The 18,258-nt window shown below is 45.9% G+C and overlaps 1 protein-coding gene and 1 long non-coding RNA gene across 7 annotated transcripts in view; one reads left to right on the plus strand and one right to left on the minus strand.

Moving 5' to 3' along the window:
• The window catches only part of LOC135900072 (TOX high mobility group box family member 4-like), a 761,125-nt gene that overhangs the window by 658,940 nt on the left and 83,927 nt on the right, over positions 1 to 18,258 (plus strand). The gene's annotated exons all lie outside the window — the stretch shown is intronic.
• Positions 4,569 to 11,031, minus strand: LOC135900117 (uncharacterized). The gene is made up of 3 exons (XR_010563801.2): positions 10,600 to 11,031; positions 9,390 to 9,482; positions 4,569 to 4,997 (listed from the first exon to the last, which is right to left on the minus strand). It is a non-coding gene; the product is annotated as an uncharacterized lncRNA (long non-coding RNA).

Raw genomic sequence — 18,258 nt, forward strand, 5'->3', positions numbered from 1 at the left:
CCCTCCTTGCGAGGCAGGGTACACAGCGCCGGGGAGGAAGAAAGAAACGGCCGAAAGAAGGTGACGCGAGGAAAAAGAGAAGTGGGTCGCTGACCTGAAGATAGATATGTTTTTGTCCCCCTTTCCCTCAAATGGAACGCCAGACAGGCATGCCTCCGCTGCCGTGTTCCTCCTGGCGCATTGCGTCATGCTTGTGGCCCATGTTCTCGCTAAAACCCTGCTCTTTATTTCGTCTTCCTCCGTGCCGACGGAGAGGATCGGAGCACTAATGTTGTGCCTTCAAGTGCGTTCGCTTTCCGCGCTGAAGAACGTCTCGGGGACTACGCGAAACCACATCGTCGCGTGTTCTCTTGAAGGCGCGGACCTAGTAGCAGCTGCGGGGTGTGTCGTCCGCGCGTCTCCGCATGCCCTCAACGTGGCTTCTTTTGGTAGCTGCCTCGTTCGACAGATATTCAAGCTCGCACGTGAACCACGAGCACGAGAGTGCATAACGGAGCAGCGTATACACGTCGAGCGGCCCGTGCATGTATGCTGGCGCGTCCGCAGAATCCTTGGCGGAACCCGCCTTCCGCCGGCAGCGCCGGAGCGCGTCCTCTGCTTGCTGCTCTCGTTCGCGTAAAGCCACTAGCCGGTGCATGTGCGCGCGCGCGCACGCACGCACGCACGCACGCACGCACGCATTGCAATGCCCTCCTCACGCCAAGGTAAACGGCGGACGCATTTAAAATGAAGCCTTCGCTCACGCTCTCCCCTTTGTCTTCGCAAGGCGTATGATAACGCGCGTCCTTCTTTGCGGCCTTCGGAGTGGTATTAGCGCATGCTAATGTAGAGGTGCGGTGCATTGGTCTTTCCCGCCGGCCCCGCGTACTGCATTAACGTGATGCGCTACAAGAACACGCAGCTGGCTTTGTTCCACGACGAGATCGGGAAGTAAGATAGCTGACGAGTCTTCTATCCTAACTAGTTTTCAACAGCCGTTTTCAGCATTACTCCGCGCGTTTTAATTGCACTTGCTTTTTCGGCCCTATATGATACGGACTAGCGTTTACGCGGCCGTTATGCCGCCTTTGTACTCCATTACTGGCAGCTTCGAGTAACCATGCGGAGATAACGCCTAGGTGCTCGTTGTCGGCAGGGTCACTCACCTCGCCAACAAGTGGTCACCTTATCCACCTTTCTGTAGGTTCGCAAATTATTCGCAGACTGGAAGTCTTCTGTAGCTCTTCTACTACGCGGAATAATGACCTGTTAACATTGAGTCCATGCTCGACGTATGCAAAAGCAACGGTAGTTTGACGTATTTAATCGACAACTCTGGTGACTTATTGAGGTGTACGGATCTGAAGGAAGCTAAATATACATCTTTCCTTCTATCAGTTTTGTTTGAAGAAAACTGTGGTGTAAAACCAAAGCTTGCATCGTGCATTCTCCGGGGCACATTGGTCGAGCGCACCAAATGGCACGACTGAAGCTTCTCCGATTTTTTCGCAAATTAATTTTAAGGATTGTTGTGCACACTCACGATTTGGACCCTAATACCTACGATTAATGTACTCTGAGCACTATGTGCTTGCTGCTCGTGACGTCAACAGCGCGGATGCTACAACAGCTTGCGAAGCTGTCTTAAAACAACACGGGCAGCATTCTTATTGCAATTGAGGGCCGTAGTACGGTAGCTGGCTGGGCGAGTCGGTACATCTGCATTATTATTACTGGCAGCGCGCACATAAAACCCGGACGAAGAGGAGAGACGTAACACGAGCGCTGGTGTTACGTCTCTCTTCTTCGTCCGTGTTTGATGTGCGCGCTGCCAGTAATAATGCAAATTAAGCACCGTTCACTATTTATCTCCTGCGGCGTCAATGTTCTGAGTAAAAGTTGACATTTTATTGTAAAATAATGTTTATTCTGTCATCTTATTTCATTTTCTCATTTATGTTTGTCTGTTGTCATGAACAATTGTTTGGCCCAATAACGTTTTGAACTTGTTGTAGATGGGCACGTTGTCCCGAGATGTCGCTGCTCGCACTCCGGTTTCCGACCTGTGCATGCTTGCTCTAACGTCACTGTCGACGTCGTGTGAGGAGGAGCTCCCTGTGACTTTCATGCAATTACCAGAGGGAACTTGTGGCGCTATGTCTGCGGGGGCTGCAAGCAGGGCGCTTCAGCCAACATGAGTAGTACATGGGTTTGCCTAAACGTCGTCCTTCTGGCTTCGAACGGCTTAGTGACTTTCTCAACTGATCATTTTCAAGAGAGTTCTGTGCGTTATAACTAGTTAAATAAACGTTACTGTTCGTCGGCAGAATTCGAACACAGGATTTCTAACTCAGAAGCCCGATATTGTAACTATTACGCCATGGACAAGCGGAACCAGTACAATTAGCGGCGATCATGCGTGTTCGCAGAGTCTTATTGCCTTCTGCATTAGAAAAAAAAAAGTGTAGATTGCTTTGAAATTAAGGCCAATGAACGCAGATATAGCAGCGTCTGAAGCCACAAGCACGAAGATCAGACAAGTCCGTCTACTAACTATCATTCTCAGTGTGGCTGAACGATCGCAGGGCCACAGTTCCCTCTAGTAATTATTGTAGGAAACTGCACGCTCTAGGCTATCCAGTTCTTTTTTTGTTGTGATTCTATTGCCTATTTGACGTTGAATTCCAATGGCGGAGTCGGAGCAGCCGACGGACTCCGCGAGCGAGCACTCGACTCTGGCGTAGAGCAACGCCTCCAAATCCGCGACTGGAACACAACCTGCGCCGCCGGAGCAAGGCGGAAGCGGAACTTCTATCGCCGCGACCCAGGATACCTTGCGTGTTGTCATTTATTTCCGCTGTTTGCTCCCAGCACCGCCGCACCGGTCACTTGTCTCTTCAGCGCCGTTCATCTGTTTTTTTTTTTAAAGTGCGGAATGGATATATCGCCAAGCGTGCAGCAGTTTTTGCTTCCTCGCGAGTCGTGACCGGTGGCGCCTCCCAGCAGACAAACGTGGTAAAGGAAATACGTCTCGCAGAGTTCCGGTCCACTCCGCCGATTTTGGCGGAGCATCTTTTTCTACTCCACGGAGTGACTCCCGCTCTGAATCCACTCCGACTCTCTCATTGGAACACCTTATTGCCGCCCTCACTCTGTCAATGGAACAAACTTGCTCCGAAACGAGCAGAAAATCTTGCTCCGACTCCGCCATTGGAATTCAACATGATATAAATACTGAGTTGATATCGTCGGTTCGTCGCTGCTCGCTCTCCTGTTACCGGCCTGTGCGTGCCTGCTCTAACGTCGCTATGTGTGCACGTAACGAGAAGCATCTTCCTGGGCGACCCGGTCCAGTTTCAGTTGTCATGATTCTTTAAGGTAAATTGTAAGTTATTATAGCAGTTGAACTATCTTACGCATGACAGGAGGCGCAGATAGATCTACTTCTCTCTGGCATAATGAAAGAATACAGAAGCTGATACACATTTCGCATCCTTAGGTAGTTTATTGCACAAATCAGTTAACCAGGTATAATCAGATAACCAGGTATAAGCGAATGAAGCTGTCCACATTTCAGTTGTGCGATATTGATGGCGGCGGCGCGACAATGTTGACCCGAAGATATGAAAAAAATTCCCGATCCATCTTTCTGTTGCTCAATACGTGCTACATAACAGTTTTTCCAAGCCCCGAACTTTTTCATGTTTTGCGGATTTTCTTTAAAGGCCCCCTCACCAGGTCTGACGATATTTAGCTGACAAGCTCAATGTATACAATACGGGCTAACGATTGTGTCTGCTAAGTATTATGTCCCTGCGTGCCGCGGAACGAGCTTAAATTCCAAACCAAACGCCGCTCGCGCGACTACGTACATGGAAGTGCTCTGACGTCGCTCATGGTGGCACGTGACTTTGAGAATTATTCAAGGCAGCAGTAGTTATTTGTTTCATGTTCTGCTTTAATAGGCGAATTAAGGTTTTGAGAAATAATACAACCTAGAAACCGAGTGTATGTTTTACTTCGTTCGTACTCTGTTTTACTTCGTACCGTAGCAACAGAGATGTTCTTCCGTTTCGTGTGCTTGTAGCCATGTCGGGCAGTGGCGCGTGCTGAGAGCGAAACTATGTCATTTTCTGTCGTATTCCAGCGGCGCGATCATGCTCTGTTATCCGCTCACCTCTGCCTCAGTGTTCGTGTAGCACTGAGTTATACCGCTGGTCAGCTGTTCTCGTGCACAGCGCTCAAATTCGTGCGCTGCGCGAAACGAGACAAACGCAACAGTTCGCGCGAGAGACCGTTAACAGAAGTGTGCTGCGTACACTGTAAAATAATTTACACCCCTAAGGGTTTTTTTCGGTGTCTATAACTAACCCCCTAGCACCCTTGAAAAAGCTGGCTTTTATAGGGAATTACACCCTTATGATGGTTATTCTATATTCCAATAACACCCTATCCCTTGAGGGTGTTTTGAACAACATATTACCCTTCGACCCATGGGGTGTAAGGGTGTGATCAGGAATATATTACCCCTTCACCTATCGGCTGTAATGAGCAATATAATAGCCCTTGAAGTACAGCATGTGGAAGCGGGTACATATGCACTTCATTGTTTGTTTCTAAGTCTACAGTTAGGCTAGCACACAGAAATGTTATGTATGGTGTGCATACAATAGGTAATGTGTTTACAAACGCACTGCATAGCAACTTTGAGAGAAAACACATTATCACTTGTGAATGTTCTGCGTGAAATGGTCCCATTTATCACAGATACAGAGTGACTGCATGGAGGGTCATTTATTCTAGCCTCCTGTACAATATTTTGAGCTTGCACTATGCCTTGTGGTGACAAGTCTTGCGGCCGTTCTACATTGAAGAACAGTCTCATTCAAACCAAAGTTCCAGGGCACAGGCGAGGATGATGATGCCTTTTTGTAGCTCCATTCCAATGTCCTAAGGCGAGCCATCATAGATGAAGACATTTCTTCATTGATCACTGTAGCCATCTGCTTCTTTTCTACCTGCAAAATGATTTGTTGCAATTTAATGTCAGGAAAAGTACACGAAACATGACTAGCAGCGCTTCCCTGCATCATTCACTTTAATATTTCAAGATCACATGAAGAGCAGGTTAAAGAAAACAAGCACAGATAGTGCTTACTTCCAGGAAATCGTTATTTCGAAAGAATAAGGCATTTAATCTGCCACATCATGAATGTAGGAGAGACAGGCTACACAACTATATGAGGGCAATTCAGAAATTATTGCCTCCAAGCCCACTACTTTGCCAATATTACAGCAAACATTTTGAACTTTTTATCATTGATGCACTTATGCTTAAGCTATCGAATGTCACTTGCCTCGCCTTCGTATCTCTTCTCGTTCCAGAGTAATTGAGCAATTCATGGCATCCAGTGGTGACGTCCAGTTGAAACAACAGGCTGTAATTGAATTTCTGACTGGGGAAGGTTGTGCGCATATCAACATTCATGGCCATTTGACTGCAGTTTACAGGAATGCCTGTGTTGACGTCAGCACTGTGCAGAGGTGGGCAAGGACTGTGAAAGACCAAAATCCTACCACATCAAATCTCCCGGATCAGCACCGAAATGGATGGCCCACAATGGCTTCTGATGAGGGTCATGAACATCAGCAGATGAGTTGACGCGGTGCAATCGCAGAATCAAGCAACACCAGATTGCAACACTCGCCATTTCCATTGCCTCAGTGAACCACATCATTAAAGACCTGCGTTACAAGAAGACTTGCGCTTGTAGGGTGTCACGGTAACTGACGACTGACATGAGAAAGTCGAAGCATAGCCAACAAGTTCAATTCTTGTAACCCAGGAGGTTTTTAATTATGTGGTTCACTGAACCAATGGAAATAGTGAGTGTTGCTGCAATCTGGTGTTGCTTGATCCTACGATTGACCCGATTCAACTCGTCTGCCTGATGTTGATGATCCTCATAAGAAGCCATTGTGGGCTGTCCAGTTCGGTGCTGATCCTGGACATTTGATGCGGCTGGATTTTGATGTTTCTCAGTACTTGCCCACCTACGCACAGTGCTGATTTCAACAAAGGCATCCCCGTAAACTGCTTTCAGATGGCAATGAATGTTGAAGGGCGCAGAACCATCCGCAGTGAGAAATTCAATTACAGCCCACTGTTTCAACCGGACATCACCACTGGATGCCATGCGTTGCTCGATTACTTTGGAACGTGAAGAGATAGGAAGATGGGGCAAGTGACATTCTATAGCTTAAACATCAGTGCATTAATGATAAAGAGCCAAAATGTTTTCAGTACTACTGGTAAAGTAGTGGGTTGTGCATCAGTGCACAACCCACTTTTGTGCCTCAGTGCATTTTTCCGGCAAGTTTGATGGTGCATATCTCCAAACTGACGCCATTCTGGAAATCAATTCCAAGTAGATACACCTTGTAATCTCACTGGCTATGATTCGTAAATTACAATATGTGCCCCAGATACGTGGTGGCGCTGGCAAACACTCCCAGCGTTCTACTAGGAAGCATAAATACCCAAGAAAGTGATGGGGAAATGGCGCCCGCAGTAGCTCAATTGGTAAAGCATCTAACGCGTAATGCAAAGACGTGGGTTCGTTCCCCACCTGCAGCAAGCTGTTTTTTCATCCACTTTCATTTCCATTAATTTATCATTTCTTTATTTCATTTGTTAATCACAAGTAATTTACCCTAACTTGTCCTTGGTGTCGGTGTTTGCTGGCTTCTTAGGATATGATTCATCGGGTTTCTTGGTTTCTTTCTTTTCAGTTATATTAGCTATAATGTAATTCATTCGAAAGATAATTTTTTTTAATTAGTTTAATATGTTTCGATTTCTTGTGCTAGATATATCTGCGTGTTTGAATATTCCTGCTCAAGGACTAGAATTATGCTATATGCAACAGGACTATATTTAAAAATTCCACAAGACTGAAAATCATCACCCTGCATAAAAACAGTGTGAATTTAAAAACAAGCTTCAGTGAACCTTACTGAATCAGCAAATGGCCAGTGTAACTAGTCTGATCATCCTGGAAATCTTTTGTAGCTTATAAGCATAGTGAATTTCAATTCCACATTTAGGAGTGCAAATTTTTCTAGAAGTCAGCTTTTTCTTTTTAACAGCTAGCATCCCTGCCAGTTTGCTTAAACATAATGTTGCATGACTTCAACGGTACTGCACAATCACTTTTTTCTGCTCACAGTGTCTAGTGATGTGTCTTTAGCAGCTGAGATAATTAATGTTCATGCAGGTAAACATCAGAAAACATTGCAATAACTGCCAAGAAAATGCAATCATGCGTTTTGTTTACAAAAGAGCATGTGCTCTACCTTCTGCCAGGTTTGTTTTCTGTGTCAGGCTGGAAGGGAACTTGCACAAGAGGCACCTTTTGCATCCATGAAGATATTTTATGAGGTTATGGTGGTGTCGAAACATGACATCAACCATAACACTTTAAACTATTTTATGAAACAGGTATTTGTACAAAGATAGAAAAGGCACCAATTTTGAATTTATCACATTTGGTTTAGAGTACCATAGTATAAATGGCTCAACTAGTACAGGTACGCAAACAGGCTAGTTGGTATTGGTCGATGAGGTTAGACAATGTGAACTCGACAAAGGATGGAGAAAGAGGCGATAGCATTTGTTCCATTTCTCGCCACTTTTGACGTCCCTTGTACAAGTCTGTGCTGTCTGTCGAACATCATGGATCAACTAGTACAGCCTGAAAAAAATATGTCATGAAAGAAAACTTGACTTTCAACCTCGACAATTCTGCCTGTTAGCTATTATGGTTTCTTTAGAACTTATTTCTTTATACAAAGTCAGACCCATCAAGTAAAGCTTACTGAGAAAGAAATGAAGAACAATGTCAACACCTCTGAAGGCACATGCATCAAAGGAGTCAGAGCATCATACACATTACCTTTAGGTGCAAGAGTATTCTCTTTCTGCATTTCTAGTTTCTTAAAGCCTATATATTTATTTGCCACAGCTATGGGAAAATCACAAGGTGGAAAAGATGTGTTGGTGCAATTTCAACTATTATGTACAACAGCAAAAGGTAAAGCACAGGAAGTCTCACTGCTCCTCTGTCTAAATGACATTCAGTTTCATTTGTCATGTCCACTCCTATCCTGATGGCAGCAGAAACAGGAAGACAGCAGCGTGGTTCAGAAAGTAGATGAAGGAGCTGATATCCTAGCTGACATAAAGAGTAAAAAAAGGGAGCTGGTCAGGCCATGTAGTGCAGACGTGAGACATCATTAACTAGCACGAAAAAGACAACGGACGACAGCTAGAAGCACACAGTACAGAACTCTAGGCTTCAACTGAAATTTTGGCTACACAGAAACATAGGATTCAGGGGATGCGACCTCAACGCATGGAAGCAACATTTATCTTTCCTTTTCCCTGCCTGACACAGGAGGTATTGGAGCCAATCGATGGGCAGGTTCATTTCGAGATACGAACACTCTTTTTTGGCGAGAGCAAGGGAAGGGGTGCTTACACACTTATCACCCGCTTTTCGATGCAAAGTGCTTCGAATATTTTCATGTCGACCTGCCTCTAGAGCCGCGTGGGCAGATGAGTGCTTTGAAACTGCTCAGTGCATGAGCACTTACAGCAATGATTGGCCAGATGGCTACCAGCCATGACAGCTGCCCTATCCTTGTTCCCCCAAGCGGTCGTTTAAACACCGACCTGTTTGGCTTGAGGACACATAGGGCAGCTTTGAGTGCCTTGGTGGCTGGTGGCCACATGGCCAATCATCGCCATACGTGCTCATGCACCGAGCAGTTTCAAAGCAATCGTGTGCTCAGGCAGCTCCAGAAGCAGGTACATAGGGAAATATACGAACCACTTTGCATCAAAAAAGTGGGGAATAGGTGTGTAAGCACCCATCTCTGGCTCTTACCAAGAATGTTCGTAAGTGAAATTAACCTGTTCATAAATTTGTTCCGATAGCTCCTGTGTTGTTTCTGTCCGTCGACATTCTGTGCATTCCATGTTTCTGTGTAGCAAAAATTTCAGTTGAAGTCTAGACTTCTTTCTTATGTGCTTCTTGATGTTGTCTTTTTCACGCTAGTTATTGATGTCTCAAGTCTGCAATGAGCACCAACTAGCCCAAGTGCCTTCTTCAACCATGTAATGCATAGGGCAGATAACCGGTGGCACATTCGAGTTACAGAATGGATGCCAAGAGAAGAGAAGGGTAGTCAAGGACGGTAGAGAAGTAGACTACGATGAAGTCAAAAAATCTTGCAGGCTTCACTTCGAATCAGCTAGCGCAAGACAGGGGTAATTGGAGCTCACTGGGGGAGGTCTTCATCCTCCGGTGAAAAAAATATGTAGGCCAATTGTGATGAAAAAAGTATACCTGTCGGGTCAGACGTCTTCACTGTCTTTTCAGCAACGTGTAGGCCCAAGACAGCCAGTCGGTTCCCATGCAATTGCTTCATGCTGACTGCAACTGCATGGGCACAAGAAAACAACCCACCATTAATACTATTCGAGATTGACGACTCAATAAGAGAACCTCTCAAAACTGCAAATACAATTAAGCATTTACCAGCTTAATAAATAAATATATAAAGGCCAAGAATAGTTACAATAACCATACACTTTATCACTAGACATTAAAATAAGGTAGTGAAGCGTACAATAACCGTAGGACGCTAAGTGCAATTCATTTCAGAAATACTGTTGACAACTGACAGGACGCCTTAGGCACGGTTCAGTCACACAACAAGAAAACAAATAGTAGTAATAATAAGCACGCCTGCGTGAAACCAAGAAACGAGTACAAGGAGGAGAAAAAAATTGATTAGGCTCGGTGTGCTTATTTATACAAAAAGATAAATTTATAAACAAATAGCGCAACCACGCATTCATCCGCAACAGCACGACAGCTTCTATAACAAACGAGCACAACTTAAAGCGATTGATAAGTACATAGCCGGGATGGTCGTGGTTCTTTTGTTTTGCATTAGTTCTGGTCATGAAACCACAAGCATTGCAAGCTGCCTGCGCCAATACCTACCACGGGACCTCCGACAAAAAATAAATAAATAATAACAATTGAGTGAAAGTACACAAGCGACATTTAATACGGTTGTCACACTGCACACTTTTGGCCGCGATCGATCCTGACTGGAATCGAATTTCTGGACGCGTTTGGCCTCGTTGCACAATCGGTGGACGGGAGCCAATCGCGGTCGAAAATTTCGATCCAGAACGCGCTCAATCGTGCTCGAAAGTGGCCGTGTGACACCGGTATAAGTCTGCGCCCATCTTTGGTAACAGAAAGAACCAATTAGTCAAACCAAAGTATTATTTCCCTGCCTGCGCCGAATACTGACGCGTAGCAGTACTTAATTCTCTACAACTCTAGTTGAGGACACGTGAACAATGAAACATTCATTTTTTTTTTCTTTTTCACATTCGGTGCCCATAGGCTACGCCTGGAGTACATATACTACACTCGCATCCAACACACCTTGCGCTGTCCTTTAAATAAATTACGCGAAAATTACTACCACAATGACGCACCATAAAAAACGCAACGCTGACAGTGGCTACGTACGTACCTTTTATATGAGCAGTTCATGCGCCTTGCAAAAGGCCCTCGGTTTGAAGGCGGAGCGCTGTCACGATCTGTACTCTGGGCACGCCGTTTCGTTTACGTAGTGGATGGACCATGTTGACGATGCATTCCGCCGAAAAACAAAACGTCCACTTCATCACTGTTGGAAGATGTTTTCTCCTTCGCCACGAATGACGGCCGTCGTAGGCGTAGTAAACACACTGTCACAAAGAAACACCGATGTCGTAGGCCGCTGGTGCCCTTCTTTCTCACGCATAATCGCGTCGCCTTCACTCCAGACGCTCACTTCGCGTCGATGAGCACAAAAGTACACGAAATCAACGAGGTGGTACGACCTAAACGCAGCAAAAAACAATCTAATTACTCACAACTTCAAGAATGTCACGGAGAACACACACATGTGCTCCCGGCGGCCCGCCGCGAGACGCAGGAAATGACGTAGCGGCGATAGCGGCGACACCCGTCGGGGGAAGTTATTTCAATTTCGGTTTCGTTTTCAAGGCATAAAAACAAATATTCTTTTAAACTATGTGTGTGTATTACTTTCAAAGCTATTTATTTTGCGCTACCTCTAAGCCATTTTCTGTGTTTACGGGTAGTTTCACTGGAAATTTATTTCCAGAAACATAGGCTGATATCAAATCAAATGGGGCAAAGGTGGGCTAGTAACTGCGTGTAAGTGAATTTATTTGTCGATGCTTTCTTTTTTGTTTGTTTGCTTGGACGTTCATTTGTAAAGAGACGTGGCCCTTCCTCATTGTATAAGATACAGAAGTACTTGTGAGTCTGTCTTTTCTTTTATGCACAGAGAAACAGAGAGAGAAAAAAAAAGCTTTAATTGGCATTTTCAAGAAGTTCACAATGCTCATATTTCTGAACTGGAGTGCTCACTCAAATTTTAAATAGCTTGGATTAACGGCAGATATAAAAGTACTTGCATAATAGCTTTCTAAACGTATAGGCGACACCACGAAATTTCACATGTGCAGAATTACACGAAAACCTTAAGTTTCCAAGTACGAAAAGTCTTTCTTTGCCTGCTGTCGTGAAAGTGCAACCGAAGCGAATCCAGGTCTCGGGGTTTTTTTTTTCTTTGTTTTTATGAGCGGGTGAGCGAGTGGGGCCTATGACCGCTCAAAAGAAAGAACAACTATAACAACGATTCCCCTCTGGTGGACAGCACCATGAGTTGTCGTTGTCATAATCTGATGTCGGTCTTTGTCTTACTGCAGTTGCTTATAATAGCAGTTTGACGGGTAATGAGGAAGATATATTCAAAATCGAGGTATTTTGTGCATGCGGTAGACAAGTCATTTTCGACCCAACTACGCTCGCCCTCAAACTACCACGAGCAGAGCAATTTAGTATTGTTCCCATTCAATAGCTGTGCCTATACCATCGCCGAACCCCTTTGCTCGGCGAGGGTGCAGCTGTGGTAAAGGCTATTGAATGACAACAACAATTTCCTGGCAAAGTGTGGGAACTGTGATGACATTTCGTCTGGGTGTTGGCTTTAAGCATTCTCTTGTCTCCCCTTAGTACCATACTGTCGCTCCTCTGCGCTGTTGCATGTGAGTACAAAAAAGTAAGTGCTGCACCTTCTGCACTACTTTTGCGGTGGGTGGGGGTGGGCAGAAGGGGGCTAACGCGTAATTAGTCTTCCAGAGGGCATTGTGTCGATGGCCAGGGTGTTTCAGTGGGCATTGTGACCAAAGAGGTCCAAAGAGTCCAAAGAGGTCAAAGAGGTCCAAAGAGTATTGTAGCGATGCCCACGAAGTTCTCGCTAAAAGGACTCGCACACGCCTTCCCCGCGTCCCTCTCATGTTCATTATGCACGCTCTCAAACCACCCACCGACGCGGCTGGCAAGCCAGTGACAGCAGCAGCAGCAGAATCGGAAAAAGTGAGGGAGGAGGCACAGAAAGCTTCGCTTTAAAATCTGGCAGAGCGCCCCTGTGCACGCTGTAACCTGCAATCCAGAGCTCTGGTGTTTTGACAAAATTCAATTTCATTCTGCAAAGTATTTCTTTCCCGTATTCAGCATGTGCACCTGTCCTACCCGTCTCGCGAGGGGAGACGGGCGAGTCTCGCGCAGGTCTACATATGCCAAGACATCGCGAACGTACTTGGCAGGTGGGCAGTAGCGCGCACACTTGAAAAATGCCTCACCACTGTTCCGTGAACAAAGATGGGTCTGCAAATGCCCCGCCAATTTCTGGAATCTCGTTATATCTACAATGATTGGCTTGTTATCCTATTCATGCATGCAATAATACTGTCTCCAATTTGGGAGGGGAAATATTTCAGTAAATACCGTTGTTAGTCGGTGTTGTAAATACTTTATGCATCGCAAGTTGTACGTTGGTTCTCTATACTTTCTTAGATTATTCTCCCTTTCTTTTTGAGCACTCCGTTCAGGCAGCTGTTTGTAAGCCAGTAGAACGTTCCTTTACTATACAACTACAAACTTAATAGTTTCTTTTTGTACAGCGAGCTTCGTAAATTGACGCAGACGCGAAGCCATGAGCGTTTTGCACGGCTCTTTCTGCAGATGCTGCTTGAGCAAAGCATTGTGGTGGGTGAGAAGGCTCAAGTTTGCCAACGAACCTACCTTGTTTATAAACTTGAGAGAAGCAGAACGAATTGGGGTTATTGATTCGGCGAAAGAAGGTCAGGTGGGGTCAAAGCTTCTCGAATCGGCGTATCTTTTGTCCGGGTATGGTTCGTCGCTCCCTTTTCTGCCTGTTTTGTCATGCTTGAAAGAAACCTAGACGACCGCACTGCTTTAGAGCAATTGTGGCGCGTCCAGCTGCATGCTGTCACGTGGCCTATTCATTTTGCTAGATTCCTGGCGTCCCAAAAGCAAGAGCTGCACTAGTTCTGCCTTGCTGAAAACATTTTGAACATTTTTTCTTTTGGTTAAGTAATCAATACTAGAAAACGTAGGTGCGCGCTTTTGGATTCCGCGGAATTTGTGCGTGACGACATTTAGGAACTGTGTGCCACCTAGAACACTGTGACATAATAGATAGTAGTGCTTCAGCAACAGGTTTTTCCCATGACATATTTAAAATGGCTTATCAAAACAGACAGTGAAACGGAGGGGGACTCTCTTCAGGAGTTTTGTCGGCTTTGAAAGCCCGACATGTCTCGGGGGGGAAGGGCTTGGGGTAAGGCAGGGCCCATTTCTGGATCCGCCACTGGTTTTTAGTGCCGTGGGACACGCCGTCTCTTCGTGCAATTGTATGTTTGTGAATGTGATAAAAACAAACAAAAACACCCTTGCACCCACCCCCAATATTCTTAGTCAGTGCACCCTTTCGGTGGGTAAAAGGGTGTTATGGCATCTAGAACTGCCCTATGCTTCGCAAAAAGTCATGATGATGGGATGTTTCTTGAATGAAAACACCCTTCAAGGGTGTTATGATTCGCAATTCTCACCATCAAGGGTGTAAATTATTTTACTGTGTAGCAAAAAAAGCGAAAAAAAAAGGAGGGTGGGGTGGCGTATGCGTCACGCAATCCTCCAGCTCCGGTATGGGAGAATGTAGGGAAGGAATTTCACTTGCGGAGGCTAGACGGGGGCCAGTCGAAAGAGCGTTATGTTGGCGGTGACACTCGCCTCCTGAAGTCATCGGTTCGCGGATCTGAAATATTTCCATTTCGGCTATTAATGTACCAGTTTGAAAAAAAATATTGTGGTAGAACGGTCCTTACAGGGCACGTAACAACTTCCAGCGTATAACCAAAATGTGCCATGTGGCCTGGTGAGGGACCCTGTAAAGCTCTCAAAAAAGTTAACTAGCACGATAGAGCAACAGAAAGATGGATCGCGATTTTTTTTTTTATGGTGGCCTACAATTTTCTGATTGACATTTTTGCCCTGATTGTAATATATGGGAAATTAATTAATTAATTAATTAATTAATTATGTCAAATTATGTAGTTGGGCAAAATACAAGAAATAGTCTTACTTTCTTCAAGCCACGACAAACACCATTACCTTGGTTCTGTCCAGCTGCATGGCACTGGCATATCTTTAAGGTAAGTTACGTGAGACACCATGCATGTGTTTCTACCGCTTTTAAGAAAGAAACATGATAGAAGCAAGGGGACAGTAGGAAGCTTTCCTGCTGTGTTCTTAACTCAAAGCGCTTGAAATGCTTCATGATGTCGAGTTTCCAATTGTATATCCTAACTTTCGGCATTGAATACACTGCAGCATTAAATCGGCCCCCAGCGTTATACTCTATTCACTATAAGGCATCACTGCTTTTCGCAGTAACCAACGCCGGAGTTGCCCACAGAGTCCCGCAACCTAATACTCCTTACATGATCTGTAAGATTGTGCTCACGACGGCCGCATTTCGATGGGGGCGAAATGCGAAAACACCCGTGTACTTATATTTAGGTGCACGTTAAAGAACCCCAGGTGGTCGAAGTTTCCGGAGTCCTCCACTACGGCGTGCCTCATAATCGGAAAGTGGTTTTGGCACGTAAAACCCCATAATTTTTAAGATTGTGCTCCATTCTGTATTACGGGAAGCTCTAGTGTGATCAGGATCGTCAAATATTGCTTTCACGACCCAACGAACCATGTAGGGAAGGGAGCAGATTGAACTGCATGTGATCTGACATCTTCCGCTCTGAAAAAAAAAAAGCATTTAAAAAAAAAGGCTTGTTGCTCAGCGAAGTGCGTATGCTACGCAGACAGCACTATCATCGGGTGATGATAGTCAGAAATAATCATTTGAAAGCGCGAGTCGTTCACTTGTTTTAACTGGCAGGATAAGAGGCGAGAATTGCTGTTCATGTTAGCTCTAGAATAGAGAGAGAGAATTTTATTTTGATGGGGCACGGAGAGGGGTGGATCCCCGTGGTGGGTAGCACCTTCAGCAGTCCAGGGCCCCAGCGGCGGTGGCAGCACTTTCAGCTCTGGCATCAGCTTTCGCTGGTCCTCCAATGCCGAGTTGGTCAGCACCATATCCCAATGCTCGTGCGTTGCTTTCGGTTGGGGGAGTTATTAAAGTTTTTTTGGCAGGCCCTTGTGGTATGGTATAGGGTAGCTTGCTCTCTACAGAAAGGACGAAGGGCAAATGTCCCGCTATGAGGCAAAGTGGTGTTAGGAGATGTTCTAGGGTGCCTCTGGTTGGCCGATACACGTGCGCTCTCGCTGTGGTCTGGTGGCTGGGTGTCAGACGGTGGCGACTGCCAAGCGAGGACAAGCGACATGGAGCGCCGGTTCCCTTGCTCGGAGCACGAACGCCAGCCGCCGTGAGCATGCGAGGTGGCGGCGGCTTGAAGGCTCTGTTGACACGCCGCGGAGAAAAAGCTATCTTGTGTCGAGCCCAAGTGGCACTCGAACATGACAGGGAATTCACTTTCCAATAATAAGCGCATCGTGCTGTTCTTTTCGTTTCTCCCCCCCCCCCTCTCCGCAACGGCGATGTTCTGTTCACAAATGCGAAGCAAGAACCGTTTAGGCGGTAGCTGATGGAAGAAAAACAAGGAGGCCCACGGGGGCGTCCTCAGCCGGCTGCGCGTCGGCTGCTGCGGCGTATTTCGGCGGTGGTTTCGTTCGACACCTCGTTCTTTCTTTGTTTTCCTTCTTTTTTTCCCCTTTCCTTCTTTCTTTCGCTCTTTCATTTTGCCACCTCTGCGTTCGAGTTGCTTTCTGGTCTTGATTAGTGAAGATGTGCGATCAAAGCCGCGCCGCTCTTCCCGGCTTCTGGAGCCGAAGTCGCCGTTGCTTTTCGTTCGCAACGACATTTTGCCATTGGCTGGCCGCGTTGTCTAATAACATGTTCTCTATCACGATTGGTCGCCGCCTGTTATTTGGGACCGCTCTAGCGTACGAACTGGTTTTGAATATAGGCTTTCGTCTCTTATTTATCGCGTGAGGTTTGTCGGTTTGTAGCTAATTTGACGTGGCTGAATGCTTAGACGAGTCAAGTTGCGTTAGAGTCGCCATCTTCACGTCATCAAAATATACCTTTGTGTCCAGTTATGACCTATCCCGACCGAGTTGTTATTTTATGACATGTATGAAAAATGTGCTACTTTAAGAGACTAAGCGACTGGAATATTCAGTGCAGATAAAACAACGCCGCAGTCTGTGAACCAGCACTGAGGAGCTTGAAAATCGTTGGCTCTGCAGGGTCACTTTGCTGCGAGAAACAGGACGTGGGCAAAAGGAAGAAAAAGTTCATGAAAGAGGAAGCTGATACTACAGTTTTCATTTCATTTTAAACACGGGTATGACGGCTGTGGTGCTCATGTCTGTGTTTTTAATATATATATATATATATATATATATATATATATATATATATATATATATATATATATATATATATATATATATATATATATATATGCTTCTAGCGACGGTGGGATCCGCGCTCCTATTTAGTTTGAGTGATAACTCTACGACACGTGAAAGCGAAAAGTGCAACAAAGCGAAAGACCACCTCTGCCGATGCGAGCTATCGAATCTTGCCATCGGGACAGCCATTTCGTAAGAGCAAGTACTTTGCGAAAATGGCACGCTGACTTCTTTGGTATGTCTGGGACGAAGAGGAGGACGGAGGAGGGATGGGAGGAAGAAAAACGCAACCGCAAAATCCGGCCAGGCGAGGAGGGTTGAGAGACCGGCAGAGCTGCGTAGGGCGAGAGGGGATAGGGGGGGGGGGGGGGGGGGCACAGCTCCGCGGCCTCTTGGGAAAAGAAGAAACTGGTCCCCGGCTTGTTCTCATCACGGCGCCGGAGGTTTGTATGTGTGCTTCTTTTGTTTTGCCTTGTCATTGTCAGAATTGCGGCACATCAGTCTCCGCCACGTACGGCTGTCTGGCGTCGCTCGCATCGCATTGTTCGTAATGCCTAGAATGAGCTGCCGCCTGTCGCTCGTCCGTTGTAGCCGCGCTGCTTCCCAGCAGGATGTCGCTGGGAAACCTGCGCGACTCGCCGGAAAAGTTTTGAGGACTTTGAATTGCCTCCAGAATTCACTCGCGCGGCCGGTTGGCCTCGTTTGCGTTTTCGACCCATCGTATAACAAAAAAGAAAAGAGAAAGAGAGAGATAATGAAACACGTTTCAACGTCTTCAGGATCACTTGTCGAGTCGGCGAGTGTTGTGCGCCCAACACCACGGTTTTTACTATCTTCAAGAAGAAGGAACGAAAACGAAATTAAGACACATCTGCTACTTGTTCAATATTGCATGCGAGAAAGTACCTGCTGTAAAGTTGATTGTTCAGGCGGTTGATGCCGAACGTGACCTTCTGGTTTTGTTAGTGGTGAAATGTAATAGACTCGAGCGAATGGCTACCCCGCGGAACGTTCGCTTCTGAGCCGCCAGGCAAATTTCAGTCGGCTGATGAAGAATGCACAGTACACGTGATTTCCGTGATTGCGTCAGTACTTGTGAGTTCGATGCTTTCGCAGTGCTCGTTGAAAGCGGCGAAATGCGAGAACGCTTGCATGCTGTCAGAATACGGTCGACCTAGATAAACCCGGTGAGACCCCCTCACAGCGGCATCTATTCGAAAGCCTGGAGATGTTTGTTACGATGCATCATCTAACAATTTTGTGTTGTGGAAATATCGATGGCAGCACGCAGGCGCAGCAAGTAGCATTTGGGCAGGAG

This window comes from Dermacentor albipictus, chromosome 1, assembly GCF_038994185.2.
Source record: "Dermacentor albipictus isolate Rhodes 1998 colony chromosome 1, USDA_Dalb.pri_finalv2, whole genome shotgun sequence".
Classification (NCBI taxonomy): domain Eukaryota; kingdom Metazoa; phylum Arthropoda; class Arachnida; order Ixodida; family Ixodidae; genus Dermacentor; species Dermacentor albipictus.